The following is a 23,339-nucleotide window of genomic DNA, read 5'->3' as shown; positions in this document are numbered from 1 at the left end:
TCTAGGCCAACTTCCTCACCTGAACCCAGGAGGAAACTGAACCGTGGAGGTCCCGGCTGATTTACCTGAGTCCCTACCTTGGCTGCTGCCTTAGCTGGGACCAGAATGCAGGCCTCTTGGCTCTTGGTTCAGGCCACTTTTGACTCCACAAGAATAAAATGAGCAGTCAGCAGGAGGAGCCTAAGAGCTTTTTTGTCTTTTGTTTTTTGAGACAGAGTCTTTTTTTTTTTTTTTTAAGTTCTAGGGTACGTGTACAGAACATGCATGTTTGTTACATAGGTATACATGTGTCATGGTGGTTTGCTGCATCCATCACCCCACCATCTACATTAAGTATTTTGGAGGGATAGCAGGGGGTGGGAGGATACTGTAGGGATAGCATTAGGAGACAGAGTCTTGCTCTGCTGCCCAGGCTGGAGTGCAGTGGTGCGATCTTGGCTCACTGCAGCCTCTGCCTCTCGGGTTCAGGTGATTTCCCTGCCTCAGCCTCCCAAGTAGCTGAGACTACAAGTGTGAGCCATCACGCCTGGGTAATTTTTTGTATTTTTAGTAGACATGGGGATGGTCTCGATCTCTTGTCCTGGTGATCCACCCGCCTCAGCCTCAAAAAGTGCTGGGATTACAGGCGTGAGCCATCACGCCTGGCCAAGAGCTTGATATTAACAGTCCCAACAAGGCCTGTGCCAATCAGTAACTTTATGAGAGGGAAGTTATTCTGCCATCCCCACAGGGAGAGGACATGTCTTTATTAATCATGCAAATTTTTACAGTCAGCCAAAGAATGAAGGAAAAATTAGTATTCTGACATTTTGGAAGTTTTGTAAAGGAACATCTTGTCCAGCCTATAAAACAATGCATTAATCTTCTGTCCTATGTAGGAAAGGCACATGTTATTTTTTAAAAAATAAATTAGGGTGTGAGTGCTGAGGAACTGACAAGTTTCCAACTCCGCTTGTTAACACCTTGCAGGAAATCTGGCCTGCTCCAAGAGCTCCTCTAGGCTGAACGGTATTGGCATTAAGCCTGCAATTCATGTATGCTGCCATGAAGTGGTGGTAGGGATCACAGCCATGTGGTTTAAATATACACTCATAGAGTTTCCTTGTTCTTCTTTTTCCCCCAGGACAATAGATCAAAGATTTCAGAGATCTTTTACCCTCCAAAGGGTTAAGAACCAGGGTTATGAATGATAATTAAAATTTTTTTCAGGGATAGATAATATCATATACTTCAAAAATGAAAAGGAAAATCACTGAAAAGTTTTCCTGTCACCTCCACCCCAGACACTAGTTTCTTTCCCAAGGGTAACCAACATTTTTCAGTTTCCTGTGATCCTTCCAGAAAGGCTTTCTGATTGTACCTGAGTGTCTATAGGCTCACTCTTGTTTCCTTTTTGCTTTTTTTACTCACATGGTGGCATACTACACATACCTTCTGCACTTTGGTCTTTCACTTAACAATTAATCTTGGAGAATTTCTCGTGTTAATCTATCACGTGTTTCTTCCTTCTTTGACAGCTGCATACTATTTCAGTGTGTGGAAGCGCCCTCATGCATTGAACAGTCCCCAGTCCCCTTTTCATGGAGATGAAGGTTGTCTGCAGTCATTTACTACAGAAACATAGCACTGTGAATGATTCTATGCATGCCTAGTTTGCATGTGTGATACACAAGTCAAAAAATTCCCAGAAGTAGAATTCTTAGGTCAAAGAGCTTGTACATCTGTAATTTTGATAAACACCATCTAATTTTCCTACATAGTGGTTGTACTGATTCACACTCCCATGGGCAGTGTGGGAATCTGCCAGTTTTCCCTTGCTTTCTGGAACATATTGTGTTACTGAACTCCTGGGTCTCTGATCGGTGAACACAATGGCATCTCAGCATAGTTTCAATTTGCATTTCTCTTTCTTTTTCTTTTTTTGAAATGGAGTCTCACTTGGTTGCCTAGGCTCAAGTGCAATGGTGTGATCTTAGCTCACTGTAACCTCCGCCTCCCGGGTTCAAGCAATTCTCCTGCCTCAGCCTCCCAAGTAGCTGGGACTACAGGCGCTCACCACCACGCCCAACTAATTTTTGTATTTTTAGTAGAGACGGGGTTTTACTATGTTGGATAGGCTGCTCTGGAACTCCTGACCTCAAGTGATCCACCCACCTGGGCCTCCCAAAGTGTTGGGATTACAGGCATGAGCCACCACACCTGGCCTAATTTGCATTTATTATGAATAAGGGAGGTCAGCTTTTCAGATGTCTAAAACACATTTGTATGTCCTTCCCTGCGAATTATCTGCTTCTTACCGTTTACTTGTTTCTTTGTTTTGTCTTTTCTGTTAAGGGATAGGTTCATCCTGCTGCCCAGGTGTATTTCATTGGCATGATCATCGTTCACTGAAGCCTGGAACTCCTGCGCTCAAGTGATCCTTGTCTCAGCCTCCTGAGTAGCTGGGATTACAGGTGTGAGCCATGGTGGGGACTCGGTGATGATCCGTGATGCCTTCTTTTGATATTTTTTTCTTATCAATTTCTCGATGTTATCTATGTATTAGGGAAATTAACTGCTTGTGACGTGAATTGCAAATAATTTTTTCCTCCTTTGTGACTTTGCTTATGGCAGTGATTGCCATGCCAGAGGTTTTTTTTTTTTTTTTTGATATGGAGTCTCACTCCGTCACCCAGGCTGGAGTGCAGCGGCACAATCTCAGCTCACTGTAATCTCTGCTGCCTGGGTTCAAGCGATTCTCCTGCCTCAGCCTCCCGAGTAGCTGGGATTACAGGTGACCTCCACCATGCCCAGCTAATTTTTGTGTTTTAGTAGAGGTGAGGTTTCACCATGTTGGCCAGGTTGCTCTGAACTCCTGACCTCGTGATCCTCTTGCCTCGGCCTCCCAAAGTGCTGGGATTACAGGTGTGAGCCACCTCGCCCAGCCTGATTCTTTTTTTTTTATTTAAAATTTTACTTTAAGTTCCTGGATACACATATAGAACGTGTAGGTTTGTTCCATGGGGATATGTGTGCCATGGTGGTTTGCTGCACCTATCAACCCATTATCTAGGTTTTAAGTCCCACATGCATTAGCTATTTGTCCTAATGATTCTTTAAAAATTATCTGAATACTGGCAGTTGGCTCAAGCCCACCAGATTTAGGGAATCTGAGTAAGGCTGGGGGCAGGCCTGTACCTTTATTTTTAAATTTATTTAATTTATTTCATTTTTTTAAAGTGATAGGGTCTTGTTCTGTCACCACGGCTGGAGTGCAAACGGCATGATCATAGCTCACTGCAGACTTGCACTGCTGGGCTCAAGTGAGCCTCCCGCTTCATCTTCCAAAGCATTGGGATTACAGATGGGAGCCACTGTTCTGGCCCTAGGCCTGTACCTTTCATCCTGTGGACTGTGGACATCAGCCACTCACTGCCGGGTGCTGGGATGGGGTTTAATTTTCAGTGACTGGCGCAGAGCCTGCCCACGGGAAGATCTCAAGGGAGGCTGTTGAAGGAACAGCATGCAACTTGCCTGCCCGCACACATTCACATAGACGGGGGTGGGGGTTTGAGGAGGTGGGGGGGTTGTGTGGATCAGCTTCAGGCACAGGTGTCTGGTTTCCTATGGGATGTGATCATGTAACAGGCAAGAAGATGACTGAATTTGTCTTCCTGGAATCACTGCTTCCCACCATTGGCATTGGAGAAAGGCTGGGCCACAGGAGGCTGGATGAACTTTGTGTTGGCCAGGTAAGCAGAACGTCTGTCCAGGTGGAAAGTAAGCAGTGAAGGTATGCTAACCTGAGTGGGGAGGGGGTCACGAACCTCGCTGGCCTGCCCCAGCTCTGCCTTTGCCCCTTTCTTTGGTCCTGTGGCTACAAAGCTGCCCTACCAGGAGCAGCCCCCACTGGCAGCTCTGGCCCTGGGGATTTGTGAGTGTTTGGTGGGGGCAGAGTGTGGAGAGGCCAAGTCCACACTATATCTAACCCTAGTGCAGCTTAGGATGCGGCTTCCCCCAGCCCCTTCTTAAGGTCTCAGCTCGGGCCCTCAGGACAGCAGGAAGATGGGCTCTCCTCACCCCCCAGGTCCCCTGTCCCCCTGTGCCCCCTTCTTCAGAACTTTCCATGCCACAGTTTTGCGTAATCCAGCCAAAAGGAGAAAAGAAAACGAGGGCAAATCACCAGGTTTTGGGGAAAGGAGCCACCTGAGGCCCCACACTGCCCACGCAAGGTACCCTGTGCGTCTCCCACGGCTTACCACATCTGCCTGGGACTCAACGAAAGGGCCAGAGGGCCGAAGGTGACATCGGAGTCTCCAGAACGACCTTCCAGGGCCTCCAGGGTATTTCTCGCGCTGCGGGGGCGGAAGACTAGCTCCCCTGGGGATGTGTGTGAGGGTGTGCTCCCCAGGGCCCCGCGTAGGTCAAGGTTCTCTCCATTCAGGACTGCAAGGAGAGAATGGCCTGGAGTGAGGCCGTAGCTGGGGGCTAAAGCACTACAGGGTATCGGAAACGGGGTGCTGGGGTGCTTAGCGGGAATCGGCAGGGAAGACTTGGAGTCCAGCACCCGCCTGGGTGAGCTGCGGTGGGGAGGCAGCAGGGGGCCTCTCCTGCCGGATGGGGCTTTCGGAGGCCGCGATCCCCAAGGGTTCCCCGCTCTAGGGTCCCGCTTACAGCTGCGCGGGCCGAGCGAGCAGGGTGGGAGCCTAGCGTTCACCGGCTCTACCCGCAGGACCAGACTCCTGCAGCTCCCCAGCCCGCAGGGCCGGGACACGCCCAGGAATCTGTGTGCTCCCCAGGGCTCGAGGCGTTCGGGGCGCCGCGCCTTCCAACGTCTGGGCTCCAGCCCCGGTCCTGGAGACCCGCCCGGCGGACCCGCGTCCCATCCGCCCTGCCGACTGTCCCAGCGCCGGGGCCAGGGTGCGCAGGGCCTCGCGCACGCCCGGCACAGACGCATCTTTGTCTTCCTTTTCTTCCCGCCGGGCGATGTAGCCGGGAATCGTCTTCCGGCCCCAGTGTGCTCGGCGAGGGTGAGGCGGAAGCGGCCGGGGCCGGGGCTCTGGCCCCGCAGCCGCAGGCCGGTGCGGGGTGCGCCCCGCGGCCGCGCCGCGTGCGCCCGGCAGAGGCGGCCCTGCGTGCCGTACGCTGCGTCCGGGGCGCGCCCGCCGATATTCGAGAAGCTATTCAGCTTCCCGGGCTCATCAGCAGTCGCGGTGTCGGCTCGGCGCGGGCTCACAAAGAGCTCGGCCTCGCGGACCGAGCGGGCGGCGGCGAGGCAGGGACGACGGCGCACTCGGACATTCCCGCGCCCTGGGCAGGTAAGCCGGGGCCTGGGCTGCCAGACTCGCGGGCGGCGGCACCAGGGGCCGCGGGGACCAGGACGCGTGGGGGGCGGCGCGGAGGTTGCGGCCCGAGCGCTGCCCTCCGGACTCGGAGGGGCCCTGGGCGGCCGCTGCTGGGATTTGCGGGTGCAGCCCGGCGGCCCCACTCCTTTCGGACCGTCCCTTCCCCCTCCCACGACCGGCGGGCGGATGCTGCGGGGACCGGGCGGCGGCTCTCGCATCCTTGGCGGGGAGCACCGGGCGCCGGCGAGAGGCGCTGCCTGCGGGGTGGGGGTGGCGCCCGCTCGGGTCCCGCCGGGCTGGCCGGGCCGCTGGTGCGTTCCGTGTCCCCGCTTGGCGCCGGCATCAAGTCCCCGTGGCCGGCGGCAACTACCGAGTTTGGGGTCGCCTCGGGGTTCGCTGCCAGGGAGAACCCGAGCCCGAATCTTTGCCCCCTTCCCTTTCCCTTTCTAATAACGCCTAGCGGGGAAAACTTCTCAATTAAACACCCCGTGGCTCCTGGGCTGCAGGTGCCGGGCTGGCGGCGCGGCGCGGACCTGCCCCGCGGCGGGGCTCCTTCCCCACGGTAGGCACTGCCTGGCAAGGCTGCCGGCGGGAGGTCTGGCCGAAGATGCTGAAGGAGAACATTGACGCCCTGGTCCCCAAGCAGGGCTGTATGGGACGGGCAGAGGGCCTCGGTGTGCCCAGGCAGGGGGCGAACTTCTTTTCCCCAGGGCCTACTCGGAGGGATGGTGATGGGGGGACGCCCGCGAGGGGCCTGCCCTGCGGGACACCAGTGGAGATCAGAGCCTTAGAGGGGCCTGCCAGTCTTAGCTTAGTATTTACTGGCAGAAGGAAGTCTTAATTTTTCAGCTCTATTCAGATACGACTTGGCAGGCACCAGACGTAAATGTATGGTTGAGTGCAGTCAGCTCCTAAATGGGCATGCGGAGGGTGAAGCACCCCAAACTCGGCATCATGTGTCCGGCACTTTGTTTTTGGGCTAAACTGCCTCTGGCCTCTTCAGCCTCCTGTGCCTCCTTCTGTTTGTTTGTTTTTTCCTATTTTCCGTCCTCTTTGAGAAAGGACAGAGGTTTTAGAAATAATGACCTGAGAGCTTTGCACTTTGAAGTGGGACGAGTTTTACTAAGGTGCAGCTTGGCAGGTGCCAGGAGCCTGCAGGTGGCTTTTTCTTAGGCCTCTGGGTCAGGGTCCCTCCAGTGAGGTGAGGCAGGGGTTTCTCCTCTCCCAGGAGTGGCCACTATGCAGGGGACGCGATCTGGGTTTCCCGGTCCGGGGCGTCCAGGATGCCTTGCTCTCTGTGCTGATTCCTGGTTGACCATGGAGGCTGCCTCCCCCTGCAGCCTGGGCTGGAGAGGGTCTCCTGAGCCTAGGATTTGTGGGGCAGGAGGGCTGATGTTACACGGTCGTGGAACCCGCTGGGGCTCCTGGTGGTGTCCGGGGAATGAGTGGATAAAGCTGGAGCTTGCGGCTGTATGCTCGCGGGCCTCCCTCGGTGGGCGCTAGCAACACTGGCAGGGGGGCCCTTGGAGTGGGCTCCATGTCTGGGCTGGTACTGGCACCTGCGGTGGGTTACTGAGTCTTCCCTCTCATTTGTTAGGAAGTGTGGTCTGTGCCTTTCCCCACTGTTGGGCTCTTGGGCTCCTGGGGTCCTGGGCTGGGAGAAGCTGCAGGCTGAGTCCCGTGGGTGTGAGTGTGTGTAAGCAGGAGAGGTGGGGTGGGTGCCGGAAGGAGGTGGAGCTGGTGACCATCAGCTCCTCATTCTCTTCCACCTTGCTTGTTTTCTTGGACACCCTAGACCCAAGTTGTGGCCTGCTAGTTAACTTGTTTACATAACCTTCTTAAGTAGTTCTAACCTTTTTTTCTTAAACAAAATGTTAGTTTCACAGGCATAATTGGTGGGGATGGATTGTGAAATGGAGGTGTGTAAATACCCAATTTGCCAACTGAGCTAAGAAATACTGGATAAAAATAAGAGATAATTGTAAAAGACGCTGATCACACCCCTGGAAGCTGAGAGGGGTGATAAAGATACCTTGATTTTTTCCTAGACAAAACTGAGAGGAAGTCAGAGGAAAAACAGTTGATGGTGAGGTTGGTATCAGGCTGGGCTTTGTTTGGATGGGGCCTTGGTGGCCGAGGTGAGGGCTGTTGGAGTGGGGACAGTGGGGTCTGAGCCTGGCTGTAGAGGCCCCACGCAGGCCTCAGCTCCTCTCTGGTGCTCCTCGCCATGAATACCTGCCCCGGTGATTCAACAGGTGTGGGCCTCAGGTGACACCATGGTCTGAAGTCTTAGAGAAACCTTGACTGTCCCGGGGAGTCGGAGAGGGCTGGTGGTCGGTGGGGATCGATACCCTGAACACATTCCTGGCTGGCCTTAAATGTCTTCCGGTACAAGTGGTGGAGATGGCATGCCCTGCCTTGCAGCCTGGTCCTTAGAGAATTGGAGAGAGCTCAGGGCCTGGGTGGCGGTCCTGGCTGTGCCACTCACAGGCTGTGTGCCTTCCCTGCACAGCCTCAGTTCCTCACCCTTGCCAGGTGACCATGAGGACTGCGGACATGGAGGCACAGGTAGGGTGTGAGGTAGCCACTGACCACCAGGCAGGCCTCCCCAATGTAGGTCAAGTTTGAGATGGCTGCTCACCAGAAGTCAGCCTGTGTGCCTGGCAGGGGTTGGGGGATGCTCTTTGTTCCCTTGGATGGTGGTTGGGCCGAGCGCCCAAGGGAGGCTTCTCTGGCTCCTTCCCTTCCCTGAGTTCCTCCCTACCCCACTGCCGCCCACTGCCTGGGTTGGGTCCAGCTTGTGTCTCAGAGCAGCCTGCTGGCACAGGCTGAGTCAGCTGTCGTGGGCACCGTCTTTTCTCGCCTCTCCTGAATCCAATCCTCCCCTCTCTCCCTGTCCGGACAAACAAGGGAGCCAGGGGAGGTAGGTGACCTCAAGGTCCTGCAGCCAGGCTCTCTCTGTGGAACCCCGTGTACTGATGGGGTGCCATTACTGTGTGCATTATGATTTCTGTGCCGGCTGTGAGGTTTCCCAGATTGGGCTGTGGGGTACCCCTAACTCAGTGGGTTGGCCCAGGCCAGGTGTGTCACTTTTGCCCAGGCCTTCAGTGGCTTTCCAGTGTCCCCTCTGCATCCACGTTACTCGGCCGGATTTTCTCAAGTTACCCCCTTGCTCCCAAGCACGGTCCTTCCAGGCTGCCCTGGCTCCAGGCAGACAGGCTCATGCCCAGATCCGCTCTGGGTTGTTCCTACCCCATCCTCGCCTGTCATCATTGGCCCATGTCCATCCTGGAGAGTCCCAACTGAATGCGGGCTCTTTCCCTCTTATCCCTTGGTCCTCAGATTGGCCAGGCCACTCTTGCCCCAGGGCCTTTGCACCTGCTGTTCCCACCCCCTTGGCATGACTCGCCCCCAGATGTCCAGCTAGCCGGCTTTCTCACTTACTGCCGGCTCCCTGACAGCCCTACACAAATTAGCGTTACTTCCCTTTTCTTGTTAACCTTGCTTTGTGTTTCTCCTTAGTACTCACCGTTCAGCATGTAATTTCTGTGCTTATTGTCTGTCTCTTACCACTCAAATGTCAAAGACTTTGTTCACCTCTGGATCCCCAGTCGCTAGAGAAGTGCCCGGCACACGGTAGAGCCTTAGCGCTATAGTTGGATGAGCGAGTGAATGCAACACGGGAGCACTGCTTTTCCTTGCGGCACATGTCCTGCTCCCTGCTCCTCCTTTCCCTGAGTCCCAGAACTGAAACCCAGCTGCGTTCACATTTGGATCCTTCTAGACTGTAGCACAGACCCTCACTCAGTGGGCAGTCAGGAAAGCGCTGCAGAGTTGTACAGGGCAACACCGGTTTCACATGGGCCAGAGGAGAATGTGCTTGGGAAGGTAACCAGCCCAAAGAGTGCACTTTCTGATTCTGCACTAAGATTCCTTTGTGGATTTTCAGTTATTTGGGTTCTCTGAACCCAGGCGGTCCCTGCTGCCCAAGCCAGCTCTGCGTCTCCCTGCAATCACCTCAGATATGGATGGGCTTTGGAAGGAGGTATCCTTACCCCCGCACCCAGATTCCCTTCCTGCTCCGTGTGGATCTTTCCAAACTTGTCTTGTATCTGACATCAGACTCTGTCCCAGGGCTCCCAGCCACTCTGCTTTCCCTTCCTTCCACAAGCCTCCTCTTGCCTGAGTCCCTCCTGCCTGTGTCCTGGCCCAGGGCCCCAGGGATTAGTGGCAGGGCCTGGCTGGAGAAGACGCTTTGGTTCTATGAGAAAGGGACTGGGAGGTCGGAAAAGAGGATGGGATCTGGAGTAAGAAGAGCTCAGTTCCAGCCAGGCCTTGCCACTAATCCCTGGGGCCCTGGGCCAGTCACCTGGCTTGAGAGTCTTTCTCAGCATCTGTAATATACACGAGGCCTCTCGCCTGGGGTTGTTTTGAGGCACAAACAAGATGCGAGGTACTTTATGACAGCAAGGGCTCCGTGGCGTGGCTGCGTGGGCTCTGTGGCGTGGCTGCGTGGGCTCCGGCCTGTGCGACTTCTCTTCTTGTTCTGAGAGTTTTAAGGGTCAGGTTTGTGAGTTACAGCTACGGCCTAGTGAGAGAACACAGAGGAGGCACGTCATAAACTCTAAGGGGCTGTTTTAATGTAAGGCGCTACGCCTGTTGTTTTGTGTTTGAAGGATCAAAATTAAGAGAAAAAAATATGTGGTTGAAATTCCTGCATTGAGTGACTGTGAAAATAGTTTCATCTCTAGAAATTTTCTGGAAAGTGAAGCCCTCCGACACTTGAAGGTGCATTTGATGGTGAAACCACTGGAATGAAACACACATCGTCGGCAGTTTTGTTTGTTGAGTTCCGTCCCTCTTTGTCATTTTAAATAATTTCCTGACAGCGTGTCTTGTCTTTTTTTTTTTTTTTTGAGACAGTGTCTCACTTTGTTGCCCAGGCTGGAATGCAGTGGTGCCATCTCAGCTCATTGAAACCTCTGCCTTCTGGGTTCCAGCGATTCTCCTGCCCCAGCCTCCCAAGTAGCTGGGATTACAGGCACCCACTATCACACCTAGCTACTTTTTTTGTATTTTTGGTAGAGACGGGGTTTCATTATGTTGGCCAGGCTGGTCTCAAACTCCTGACCTCAGGTGATCCACCCACCTCGGCCTCCCAAAGTACTGGGATTACAGGTGTGAGTCACCACGTCTGGTCACGTGTCTTAAGTTTGCATGAGGAGGCTGAGGACAGGTAGCTGTGGGTTGCCTGAGAACGCTGCTGAGATGGGGCAGTGCTGGACTTTGGGCCTGAACTGGAGAGTATGAGGCCCATGTTTCCTCCCTGTCTCCTGCTGGGGCCCATTTTGTATCAGATTTGTTTTTAACAGGGTGGGCATGATAGGACTTATGACCACTGGTGGGCACGTACAGGGGCTGATTTTCAACACGTGCTGAGAGAATCTTATGGCTGGCATTGGAAAGTCATGGAAATGCCACAGATAACGTGGGCCCTTTGCAGGGCTGGGAGAGGGTCCAGGGCTTGCCCTCCAGGAAGAGGCTGACATGGTTGGTGGGGCACCAAGGTGTTTTCACATTTTGCACTTGAAGCCAATATGGCTTCTTAGCACTTCTTTTCCCTAGAATTAACTGGGCAGGGAAACTGTTGGTTCTGAAACTCTCAGGCAGAGACAGTTCTGAGCAAACACTTATTAGTAAATAGTGAGTCAGAGAACACTACTGACATTTGGAATTTTCAGTTGAGATACATATGTATTGTCATGCATCACATGACAGTGTTTTGGTCAATGATGGCATCTATGACAGAAGTTCCATAAGATTATTATGGAGCCCAAAAATTCCTATTTCCTAGTAACATTTTTGTAAAGTTGTAGTGCAGGTTACTTTATTTATTTATCATTATTATTATTTTGAGACAGAGTCTTGCTCTGTCACTAGGCACCAGGCAGGAGTGCAGTGGTGCGATCTCGGCTCACTGTAACTTCTGCCTCCCAGGTTCAAGCAATTCTCCTGCCTCAGCCTCCCAAGTAGCTGGGACTACAGGCGTGCGCCACCACACCCAGCTAACTTTATTTTAGTAGAGATGGGATTTCACTATGTTGGCTGGGATGGTCTTGATCTCTTGACCTTGTGATCCACCCGCCTCTCCCTCCCAAAGTGCTAGAATTACAGGCGTGTGCCGCTGTGCCTGGCCCAGTTACTTTTTTAAAAAAATTTAATGTAGCTTAAGGGTACAATGTTTATAAAGTCTGCCCTAGTGTACAGACGGACTCACCCAGCATCTTCCAGTCCTGCAAATGCCGTTCATGGTAAGTGCCCTAGACAGGGGTACCGTGTTTTATCTTTTATACCGTATTTTTACCATGCCTTTTGTATGTTTAGATACACACATACTTACCATTGTGTCACACTTGCCCAGAGTATTCAGCACAGTAACACGCTGCCCAGGTGTGTAGCCTCGGAGCAGTGGCCTGCACCCCATAGCCAAGGCGTGGAGTAGGTTTGTATAAAGTATGCTCTGTGATGTTTGCACAATGATGAAATTGCTCAATGACAAATTTCTCAGAACACATCCCTGTCATTAAGCGACGCATGATTGTGTGTGTGTGTGTGTATGTGTATGTGTGTGTGTATGTGTGTGTGTGTGTATGTGTGTGTGTGTGTGTATATATAGTTTTTTTATTTGGTTGGTTTTACATTCCTAGAATTGACTCCCCAGCAGGGCAGCTCTACATATGAATTCTTCCGAACTGTTGTGTGCATTGTTAATTTAATAAAGAAGTACAGTTTATGGGTTCCCGAAATTGGTTTGATTATCAACTGTCTTGGGAAAATTCATTGTTTCAAAAATAGAAAAGCCACTAATTGAGTGAACTCATGCATTTAGGGATGGTGGATGTCTCAGGTCCGTCTGGAAGCAAGTGTGTGCATTGTGCAAATAAAACATGGTTTCTGTTTCTCAACCCTTTGGTGTAATAAGCGAGCCGTGTGCTCCAGCATCTGTCTGTATTATGTGGAGCTGGTGGCAGCTGTCACAGGTGTGATGCGGTGGGGCCAGGCATGTGTTAGGAATTGGAAGCTCTGGGAAGCCAGGCTCTGCCCCCACGAGCGAGCCAGCTGTAGAGCGTCACTGCTCAGAGTTTGACTCATCCCAAAAGGGCACGTGGAGATCCGTGCCTCCTTCCTCACCTGCCACTGAGTTACTGTGGATGGAGATGAGATGCATGCAAGTGTTCTGCTGCGGTAAAGCATTCGGTCAGTGCAGTCACCAGGGTTGGGGGGTGTGTGTGTGTGATTTCTTACCAACTTGCCTGCTGGGTTTCAGATACCTGGCAATTCCTTAAGCCTCTTAACTGGTTCTGGCTAGTGATCATGAAAGCTGTCAGCAGAGTGATGAATGGACTGTGATTTTGGCCACAGGTCCTGCACTGCCCACCTGGCCTGACTGCTAGATTCTGAGCCCCTGAGGCAGAACTGAGTGGGTCACATTGATGGCTGATTCTCTAGGGAATGGCACTGATGAAGTTGAGGTTTGCCTGACCCACAGCCTGTAGTAGAAGCGCCTTTCTTTTATGCATGTATTGTGAAGATTCTGCCTGAGAACTTTCTCCACCCTTTGAGGCCTCAGGTTCAGGTACCTGGAGAGCAGCTTGCCATCGTTCCGCAGGTTGTATGTGCAGTTGCTAGGGAAGACGCCTTTGTGCTGTCTTGGGTTGGAGGCTTGGAGAGCAGAAGCCTCTTCAGACCAAGAACTTCTGACTGTGTCTTTCCCTTGGGCTTTCACAGGTTTCAGCTTCTAAATTAATTGCATTTTACTAAGTAATGGTTTTCTTCTTGATCACAGGCGTTCCTGTGCTTAATCAGCACTGAGGGCTGCTACTAATTCAGTTGATTTGAAACACCCAGAGGCAGCCTCACGTCCAACTTGTCTTGACTTCGTTTGGGGAGCTGCCTTGGGGGACCCGTGGACTGGCAGCATTCCCACCCCTCACATTGGCAACCCCGGCCTAACTCCTTTTATGTGTTGCTCCTTTTATACGTCAGGTAGGATAGTTTATCTATAATGGAAACAGCTGTGTGGGACACTAACATGGTAGGTCTCCCCTTGCCTGTCATTCACCTCTCAGTCCTTTGACAGTCAGGGACTGTGCAGTGGTAGAAGTGGGGGCAGGTACCTTTCACTTTTCTTACCCCTGAGTCCCTTTGCCTAGAGCTCTGTCCATCCATCCACCCATGCATCCAGTAGGTATTTTCTGAGCAGCTACCGTATTCCAGCTTTCTTGTTCCCAGTTTAGAGCTGGTGAGATTAGGAGGGAGGGCATGGAAGGGGCTGCTGGAGAATGTGCAATGGCATCAGAGCCCCATTCTGGCTCTGGGTCCAAGGCCCTCCTAGAGAGGCACAGTCTGGAAGATGTGAGAGCCCCACAGTAGGTTGGGGTGTTTCCTGGACCCCATCCTAGAGTGGGCGGGTTTGCCCCTTCAGAGCCCAGGCCAGAAGAGCCCTCCAGGCAGAAGGGCCAACCTGGAGTGGGGCACCCTGGGCACAGGGAGGGCCAAGTTTTTGGCAGGAGGACTATGTGGTTTGTGCAGGTCAGAGCTGGAGATGGGGGTTGGAGGGCAGTTCCTGACCATTAGGAGCTTGGTGGCCCTGGAGAGTCCTTGCAGCGAACTCTCGGAGAGTGATTTCTGCAGCCGGCTTTTCTAGCGGACAGGTCAATGTGGGAGAAGGAAGTGGTCAGGGGTGCACTCGGAGGTTCAGGGGAGGGTACAGGGAGGTGCAGGTGGATGATGCGCGGCGTGGGTTGGGCAGAGGCTCAGTGAGGATGCTGGAGGGTGGCAGGGGCAGGTGTCTGGCCGAGGCAGCACCTGCGTCATGGTTGGGGGGGGGCCTCCGGAGCCCGCTCCCTACTGTGTTCTGTGGGAGGCGGTGGCTGCTGCCAAGTCCCAGCCTTGCTAGCGCGGACGTTTAATTTTACCCTTTAGAGATTTACAGGATTTCTAGATTAAATTGCTCCTGTTCTTCTACAAGAACGACAAAATCCGCGACAAACCATTCATCACGTTATTAATTTGCTCACCCAGTGTTAACCTGTGCAGCTCTGCTGACTTACCCTGGGCACACAGGGAGGGCTGGGTCTTTCTGGCAGCTCCAGTGTGAAGGGGTGCGGTGGCAGCGCATGTGTGGTCTCCTGCCTGCCCACCATGTGTCTGGCCTCAGCCCGGCTGGGCATGCAGGCTGTATTTACGGGGCTCCTGGTCGCTTTCTGGCCCTGCGTCAGGAGAGGGGACTGCAGAGGGCTTGGGAAAGGGAATGGGAGCAGCAGTGCTGCAGGGTGATGAGCTCCAGAGGCCTCTGCAGCAGTGGTGGTGGGGGGCTTTGGGGAGACATTTGGGTGCCTCCTGTCCGTGGCCTGGATACACCCAGGCATCTGCAGCTTGGGGCCCTGGGGGCTGCTGGGTCAGAAACATCTCTTACCTGATAATGTCAAGCATCAGAGGTCCCTGTTTTTCGGGTAAGTTGCTGTATCTTTCGGAGCTGCAGTCAGTCTGTTTTTCTCACGGGCATGGTGTGGACGTGGGGGGCAGTATTCCCTCCCATGAGGCCCACGTCCCCCTCATTATCCCTGTCTGCTGGGATTGCACTGAACGATGGCTGAGGCTGCTTTTGTTACTTTTATGCGCCGTAACTGAAAAGGCTTTCTACTCCTTAGGCTTCTTAGAAATCTGATGTGAAGGCTGGGGGCAGTGGTTCATGGTGTAGTCCCAGCACTTTGGGAGGCCAAGGAGGGAGGCTCACTTAAGCCCAGGAGTTTGAGACCAGCCTGGGTAACATAGGAAAATCCCGTCCCTACAAATAATAGAAAAGCTAGCCAGATGTGGTGGCTCACACGTGTGATCATGGCTACTTGAGGTGGAGGTGGAGGTGGAGGATCGCTTAAGCCCAGGAGGTTGAGGCTGCAGTGAGCTGTGATCGCACCACTCTACTCCAGTCTGGGTGACAGAGTGAGAACCTGTCTGAAAAAGAAAATACCTGATTTGAAAGAGAGCGCTCTATTTGATGCGGGCGTTGCGGGGAGGAAAGTACCTCTATGAGTAGAACTTTCTATCATCTTGATGGTATTAATCAGACATCTAATATTATGCTGTAGTTCACATCAACTGATGTCTCAAACCTGCTTTCTTTCTTTATTATGATGTAGAGAAACCAAACTCTGGTGTGTTTAATATTTCACAGCAGAGTTCAAATGGTTATTGTCAGTGGCATCACTGCCTCACTCACCCATCATGGTGTGGGGGCAGTGCCTGATTCTGGAGATGGGCTATCATTATGCCGACTGGGTCAGCAGTAGCTGCTTCCGCAAAGTCCCATAAAACCCACGTGTACTTATAGAAATCCTAATAGAGTTTACTTTCCAGTGGCTACTCTTTTAAGTATAATTAGATTTGGTTTCAAGGAAGTAACTGGAGATATAACACATTAATTTGGGACTGATTTTTGTCCCACCCGTCCAGTCCCTGACGAGGCCCCCAAACTCTCAATCATGTTCCTTATTGGAAACTTGCAAGGTGACAGAGGCTTAGAGTCTATTATGGATGTTTAAGGTACATAATTCATGTCATCTGATTGCTTGGACACAGCTGGACCTCACGTCTCCAGCCCTGACACCAGAAACTAGGCCTCCATCTGCCAATGTCTTAGTGGAATCTATTTTAACAAATGACTCATCTTAAAATAATGCACTATGTAATCAACAAGAAAATGAGAGAATACTGAGTAGGAAAATGGCAAAAGACACACACACACACACACACACACACACACACACACGTACGTCCACTTAAGAGATGAAGAAGTATTCCAGTCCGTTAGTCATTAGGGAGATGCAAAATGAATTGTAAATGGGACACCATTCCACACCCACCAAAATGGCTGACATCAAAAGAGCAGAAAAGGCAAGGTGCTTGTAATCCCAGCTCACGCTTGCAATCCCAGCACTTTGGGAAGCCAAGGCGGGTGGATCACGTGAGGTCAGGAGTTTGAGACCAGCTTGGCCAACATGGTGAAACCCTGTCTCTACTAAAAATGCAAAAAAATTAGCTGGGCATGGTAGTGGGCATCTTTAACCCAGCTACTCGGGAAGCTGAGGTGGTAGAGTTGCTTGAACCCAGGAGGCAGAGGTTGCAGTGAGCCGAGGTCGCGCCACTGCACTCCAGCCTGGGTAACAGAGTGAGACTCAGTCTCAAAAAAAAAAAAAAAAAAAAAAAAAGCAGAAAATAGCAGATGTTGGTGAGAATGTGGAACAAATGGACCTCTGATTGCTGGTCAGAGCAGAAATTTGTACAACTGCTTTGGGAAGCTTTTTTGTAGAATTAACTAAAGCTAAGCATACATACACTCTATGACCAGCAGTCTCAATCCAAATAAAACGGAGTAAAATGGGCATATGGGCATTAGTGCCCTTCAGATGACATCAGGTTCTAATCTCTGAAACCTGCGAATGTTACCTTATATGGTAGTGGTTTTGCAGATGTGTTTAAGGATTTTGAAATGAAGAGATTATCTTGAATTATCTGGTGGGTCCTAAATGCCATTCTCAAGGATTGTAGTAAGAGAGGCAGAGAGCTGGGCGTGGTGGTTCACACCTGTGATCCCAGCACTTTGGGAGGTCGAGGTGGGCAGGTCATCTGAGGCTGGGAGTTCAAGACCAACCTGACCAACATGGAGAAACCCTGTCTATACGAAAAATACAGATTAGCCGGGTGTGGTGGCGCATGCCTGTAATCCCAGCTACTCGAGAGACTGAGGCAGGAAAATCACTTGAACCCGGGAGGCGAAGGTTGTGGTGAGCTGAGATTGTGCCATTGCACTCTAGCCTGGGCAACAAGAGTGAAAGTCCATCTCAAAAAAAAAAAAAAAAAGGGAGAGGCGGAGAGAGATGTGACCAAGGAGGCAGAAATTGGAGTGAAGCAGCCGCAGCTCAGGGAACACAGTAGTCAAGAGAAACTGGATAAGGCCAAGGTGAGGATTCTCCCCCAGTGCCTCTGGGGAAGCGGCCCTGCCAACACCCTGGTTTCAGCCCAGTGAAACTGCTTGCAGACGTCTAGCCTCCAGAACCGTGAGAGAAGAAATGTGTTTTCAGCCACCTGGTTTTGTGGTAATTTGTCACAGCAGCCGTTGGAAACTGATACAGCCATCAAGAGACACACAGAAGCGTCCATAGCAGCATGATGGTAACTGCCAAAGTGCAGATTAACCAGATGGCCATCAGCAGCAGAATGGATCAGTAGAGCGAGGGTCTTCTCACAGGGCGGACCATACGGCAGGCTGAGAAAGGGCGCTCTGCAAGTGTGTGCAGGTGCCGAGGGGGCTTGCCATGTAATGTCGAGCCAAAAGCCCCAGATGCTGGAGTGCGCACTGCCTGATACTGTGTCTGTGAAGGGCAACAGGCAGCTGTCCTGTGTGGAAGTCAGGCTGCCCTTGGGAGATGGTACTTAGAGGAGGCCTGTGTGAGGGAAGCCGAGCTTCTGGAGGTACTGAGAACGTCCCTTTTCTCCATCTCTGCTTGCATGGGAAGGTTCCATTTATGCTATGGAACTTTATGTATATTTCCAGATAAAGTATAAAAACAGGGCAGTTCATCATCTTGGAGTTTTCAAGGTGAAATCTGAATGGAGTGAGTCATGGCTTCTTTTACTGCTGGAACAATACTATCCAAATCGAGATTACACTCAATTATGTGAGATAATTAAATTTTGCCATTACAACAAATGCTTCTAAATGTTTAGACGCGCACTGTGTTTTCTAAGTGAGATCAGGTATGTAAACCCGGGTAGGACGCTAAGATCTGTATAGATTTGATTGGTATGCGTAAGTTATCTGCAGGAAATGTGTTTTTATTTCTGCATGTAAAAGAAGCTGTGCTTTTACAGAGAACCAGACACAAGTAACCGAAGTGTTTAAGCATCCAATGGTATTGGCTGCAGTTCAGTGGGAAACCAAAGAGCTTTAAGAAGAGCAGTCAGGGAGATGCTGCGTGTGGAGAACCCCTCTGGGGAGCCCCATGTCCTCGTAGCCCAGAAGTCGTGGGTGGAGGTTCTATGGCACCACCTGGCCACCTGCCTCCCCAGGCAAGGGCCCAACCCCCCAGGTCTCCAGAGGCATCCCCTCTCCCTTGCCCATGTCTCTCCCTGGCCTGCCTTCCCTGCCTCTTCCACCTCTGAACTCCTTCTCATTCCTGTGGACTCTACTTCAGCCCTTCCCAGTTACCACCAGAGCTCTTGGTCTGGCTGTGAGCCCACCAGGATAGGACCATTTCGCTGACTTCAGAGGAGAGAGACTCTTTGTCTGGTGACTGTTGACCTTGTAACCCCTAGCTTCAGGAGCCACAGTGTGCTTGAGTGAGCACAGCCATGGCGTGGGTTCTCCTAAGGCTTCGTGGAAGCTGTTTTGCGTTGCAGCCGGTTGGAGACTTTTGCATGCTCAGGGCGTTGTGTGTGCTCGGCTCTGCTCTGCTCAGCTCATCTGTGCGTGTGAGCTCACTTCCTCCTCGGCCTCCCACAGAGGCCCTGGGATACTCTGGGCTGGACACGCGTGCAGGCCTGGTCACGGCATTCCTGCAACTGTGCTATCTTCGGGCTGTTTCTGGTTCACAGGGCAAAGGGTGTAGACATGCAGAATGAGCATTTCGAGACCTTCAGGGGCGCCTCTGTGTGTTGGATCTGATAATAAAGTGGGGAATGTCTTTTTTAAAACTTTCATTTAGGTAGTAATTCAGTTTTATTTTATTTTGCAAAAGTAGAGATCTGTGATATACTAGGAAAAAACCAGACATTCCCCTCAGCGATGCAGTGGTGTGAAGCATGGGACGTGTCGGGGGAGGCGAGGAGGAGGCAGGGCAGGGGTGGAGGGCCGGAGAGCAGGAGGCAAGGGACCCCCCAAGAGAGGACCTCAGTGTTGTGTCAGTTCCTTTCTCGGTGAGGAGTTGGAGCCCCAGACAGTAGGACTGGGCCGTGGTCATGGGCTGCAGAATAAGAGCCTGTGTTTGCACCAGACCTTGACCCTGTGCCCGGGGGACCTTCCAGCCCTTCTTCCCAGTCTCTCCTGACTGGACCCAGGCTTCTTGCAGCTCATCAGACCTGAACAGCCTGGCAGTGTGGCACTGTGTGTCAATGAGTGACAGCTGCCGTTCGCCCCAGTGCAAATCACTAATGCTGGGCACCATGTACAGTGTCGTGGTGACAGCAGCATTGGGTGGATCTTCAGGGAATGTCTCCTGTGCCGTCTCAGGGGCTCTGAGGGTCCCTCATGACAGAGGCCACCATCTGCTGCCCTGGCCACTCACTCAGGTCACTTTATGCTTGGTGACACATTGTCATTGCTCAAACTGAAGCCTCCCTGTGGCTTTGTCATCTTCTTTCCAGCCAAGGGAGCTGTCCTGACAAACTTCTTGTCACCTTGGCATTTTCCTACTGCAGTGTGTTTGGTGACATTTGTAAATGTGAGGATGAGCCGTCGGGGGCTGCTTCCTGGTGTTTTGAGGTCTTTAGCCTGGGCGCTGCCCCTGTGTGTCTTGTTGCCCTGCCAGGATGTCCTGCCCCATCTGCAGCCTCTTCACCCTGCAGGGACATCTCATGTGTCTCTGTCCTGGGGCTGCCTGGCAGAGAGGCAGGCACTCAATTGTTTGAACACTCGCCCCCTCCACCTAGGGCCTCTTTGTAATATGTATTATAAATTGTATATTTACAACTTATCTTTGTCCACATAAATGAGGCCCACTGCCTTGCCCCTGGCTGGGGCTCACCCCTGGATTCCAGCACCTGGCACAGTGCTTGGAACTGGGTACCTGCTCCAGGGAAGTGGTCAGATGGTTTCAACAGCTCCACACCCCTGTCCCATGCTGGAGAGACTAGGGTACCAAGCATAGCATTGCTCCAGTGGTCATTCCCAGGGATGTGTGTGAAGCAAGCTGGTGTTATGTGATGTGGTCACTCCGTGACCTCAGAATCTCCAACCGTATTGCAGGCATACTCGACTGTCCCAGTGCTTGGGAGGCACAGTGGCTTCAACAGCCATCACTGTGGCCTGAGGATCTGAAAGGGCATCTGAGGGGTGGGCCTGGTGTTACTGCCCCCCACAATCTGGGGTTGTCTGAGCCCAACCCTCCCCTCCCAGGCCCCACCCTCCCAGACCCAGTGGGAGTCAGCCTGGGACAACAGGCCATGTGGCCTGGACCAGGCTCTCTCTGTGGTCTCCTGGCCAGCATTTGCACTATGGAGAGCCCCTCTTCCTATGAGCCTGCCCTTGCCTTTAGCACAGCTGGGATTTGGGGTGAGTTTTCTGTATGTGGTGGTGTGTGAGGCTCAGAAGCGCAGACACATGACTTCTCTGTGCCCGGGACGCTTTCTAGCTGCATCTCTTGTGTTCTTGGGTGGGGGGTGGCACTTTGTTTATTGCACCTGGGGGAGGGTTGAGTGGTCCTGGATCTGGCCCCTTCTCATCTCCCTGTGTCCTGACCACGCCCCTTTGGGAGCTGGACTGTGGTCAGAGACTCTCCCTGCCGATGTTGGCCCGAGGACTGCTTCCTGGCCACCCTGCAGGAACGGGAACAGCTCGGGAGTGAGCATTCCAGTGCCTGCAGTGCCGAAAACATCATGCCGGGTTCTGGCAGGTACATACACCAGCATGGGGAAGCCTGGACCCTGCCCTTGGGGAGCTTTTGGGGTATGTATGTGTGTGTGTGTGTTGGGGGCCTGGGATGGGGGAGGGGAAGATAAAGATAAAGGGCCAGATGGGGCTTCAGCAAGGTATGACAACAGGAGGGAAGATTCAGGCCTGAATGAAGTGGACATCATGGGGGGAGGGGGCTGGTAAAATCCCGAGGGTAACGGGGTACCCTTCCATCCTCACCCCTCTCAGGTGGGCTGCGCACAATGACCTCAGTCCATGGAGCCCAGTGCAGAAAGGGGAGGGACCACGGTTGGTGCCAACAGCAAGTAATGTAGGTGGCATGTGCCCTGGGTGCTGTCGGGGGAGGAGGGCACTTACTTTCCCTCTGTACCGATCCCCCTGCAAATCCATTATCTCCATGTAATTATGAAGAAAACTCAGCCAGGCGAGGTGGCTCACGCCTGTAATCCCAGCACTTTGGGAGGCTGAGGCGGGTGGATCACGAGGTCAAGAGATCGAGACCATCCTGGTCAACATGGTAAAACTCCGTCTCTATGAAAAATACAAAAATTAGCTGGACATGGTGATGTGCGCCTGTAGTCCCAGCTACTCAGGAGGCTGAGGCAGGAGAATTGCTTGAACCCGAGAGGCGGAGGTTGCAGTGAGCCAAGATTGCGCCACTGCACTCCCGCCTGGCACCTGGTGACAGAGCGAGACTCTGTCTCAAAAAAAAAAAGAAAAGAAAAGAAAACTCCAGACAGATTCCAGTTGAGGGACATTCTACAAAATACCTCACCAATGCTCTTTAAACCATCAAGCCCATCAAAACTAAGCACAGTCCGAGACGCTGTCACAGCCAATAGGCGCCTGAGGAGACACAGCAGCTGAACATGGTGTGCTGTCCTGCAGGGGGTCCTGGAGCCGAAAGAGGGTGGTAGGGAGAAACTATGGAAATCCCAGTGAAGGATGGACGTTAGTTAATAATAGTGGATGGAGATTCATTCATTGTGATTAATATAGTGTGCCAATGTATGCCAGTGAAAATAATTGTGGAAGGTGGCTGTAGGTATATGAGAACTGTGGAGTCTGCTCGGTTGTTCTTTAAGTCTAGAACTGTTCTAAAAATGAAGGCTATTAAGAATCCTTGGAGGGCAGATTGCGTCTGCCCACTGTGTCCCTGGTGTGGGACGTTGACTCTGAGCCTCACTGTTCCCCCATCTGTCTCAGGACCCTCAGCCTGTCATCCTTGTTGGTCCCTCTTTACTGTCTCCATGAAAACTGGGGGGCAAGCTCAGGTTAGTACTTAAAATATGTATGTTTTAGTGCCCCAAGTTTCTGGGTGCTTGAAAATGACCAGTTTCTCAGATGCAGCCTGCCTGGGTGCTGGGACCATCCCTGGGAGAGAGAGAAGCCCAGTGACTTGAGCATGGAGGATTTCAAAAACAAAACATCAGCTTGGCTTGCTGACGTCCCGTGGCCCAGTTCACTTTCTGGGGTGCCAGCCAGGTTCGACGGGTCTTTTCCGGCTGGGCTCCATGGGTCCGAGGATGCTTGGCCTTTGCTTTTCTCTTATGTTCACTGGAAAAGAAGAATATGTCCTGTGTTGCTTCAGCCCCTGTTCGGCCTCTGGGCTCACTTACAGTCAGTGACAGAGGCCATGGTTTTTTGGGGGAGTGACACTGGTCACGATAGACAGTGGTGACCAAAACTGTTGTACGTGCGGTTGACCATCCCGTGAGGAGGCAGAAGAGAGCTGACATCTGCGTGAACTGGGCTGACACCTGGGGATTTATGGCCATGGCGTGGCTGAGTAGCTGGTTGATCCACTTTGTTCCCGCAGAAAGGGTGGCCTGCTGGGGACACAGAAAAACAGCTCTGGCCACTGAAATGGCCAATTCAGCTTCAACTTACATAAGCAACAGCTCTTGTATTTGTGGTGAAGGCCCAGCATGACATGAAAAAGAGTGCCCAGGGAGGGCATAGCTGCTGTCCTGTAAGTGGGTGTGGACCCCTGCTGGTGTGGAGTCAGCAGGGACAGCTGTGGTTTAGTGGAGAGTCAGACGGGCCTTCCTCGGACCCTACCAGCTCCCTGCGGTCTGGCTTGTCTCTGGCAGTGACATCCACTTTGCACGACGATGTGAGTCATGACAGAGCCGGGACCTGGCACAGGGGAGGCATTGGGTGAGGGGCAGGCAATGCCGTGTGGTGGGCCAGTGGTGGGAAAGACATTTCTGGAAGGCGGAAAACTATGCTGCTGGTGCCCTGGGCAAGTCACAGCCTTCTCACTTGTCCCCGAGGAGGAACAAGGACAAGCGAGAGGAAATGATTCCTACGGGTCCTACCAC

At 52.5% G+C, this 23,339-nt stretch overlaps 1 protein-coding gene across 6 annotated transcripts in view; it reads left to right on the top strand.

Annotated features, from left to right (window-relative positions):
• The first annotated feature begins 3,571 nt into the window (after positions 1-3,571).
• The window catches only part of APBA2 (amyloid beta precursor protein binding family A member 2), a 209,563-nt gene continuing 189,795 nt past the window's right edge, over positions 3,572-23,339 (top strand). For 5 of the 6 annotated variants that reach the window (XM_064376321.1, XM_021666823.2, XM_012472481.3 and 2 more), the window contains exon 1: positions 5,207-5,297. The gene's annotated coding sequence lies outside the window, so the exon portion shown is untranslated. Of the gene's footprint in view, positions 3,732-5,206; positions 5,298-23,339 lie in introns of those variants that run through there. The other variant, XM_021666816.2, reaches the window with a different exon arrangement.

Source organism: Aotus nancymaae, unplaced genomic scaffold (genome assembly GCF_030222135.1).
Source record: "Aotus nancymaae isolate 86718 unplaced genomic scaffold, 86718_ANA_hifiasm-v0.15.2.pri h1tg000014l, whole genome shotgun sequence".
Classification (NCBI taxonomy): Eukaryota; Metazoa; Chordata; class Mammalia; order Primates; family Aotidae; genus Aotus; species Aotus nancymaae.
The sequence above is the reverse complement of the archived record's forward strand: the minus strand, read 5'-3'. Positions and strand labels throughout refer to the sequence as shown.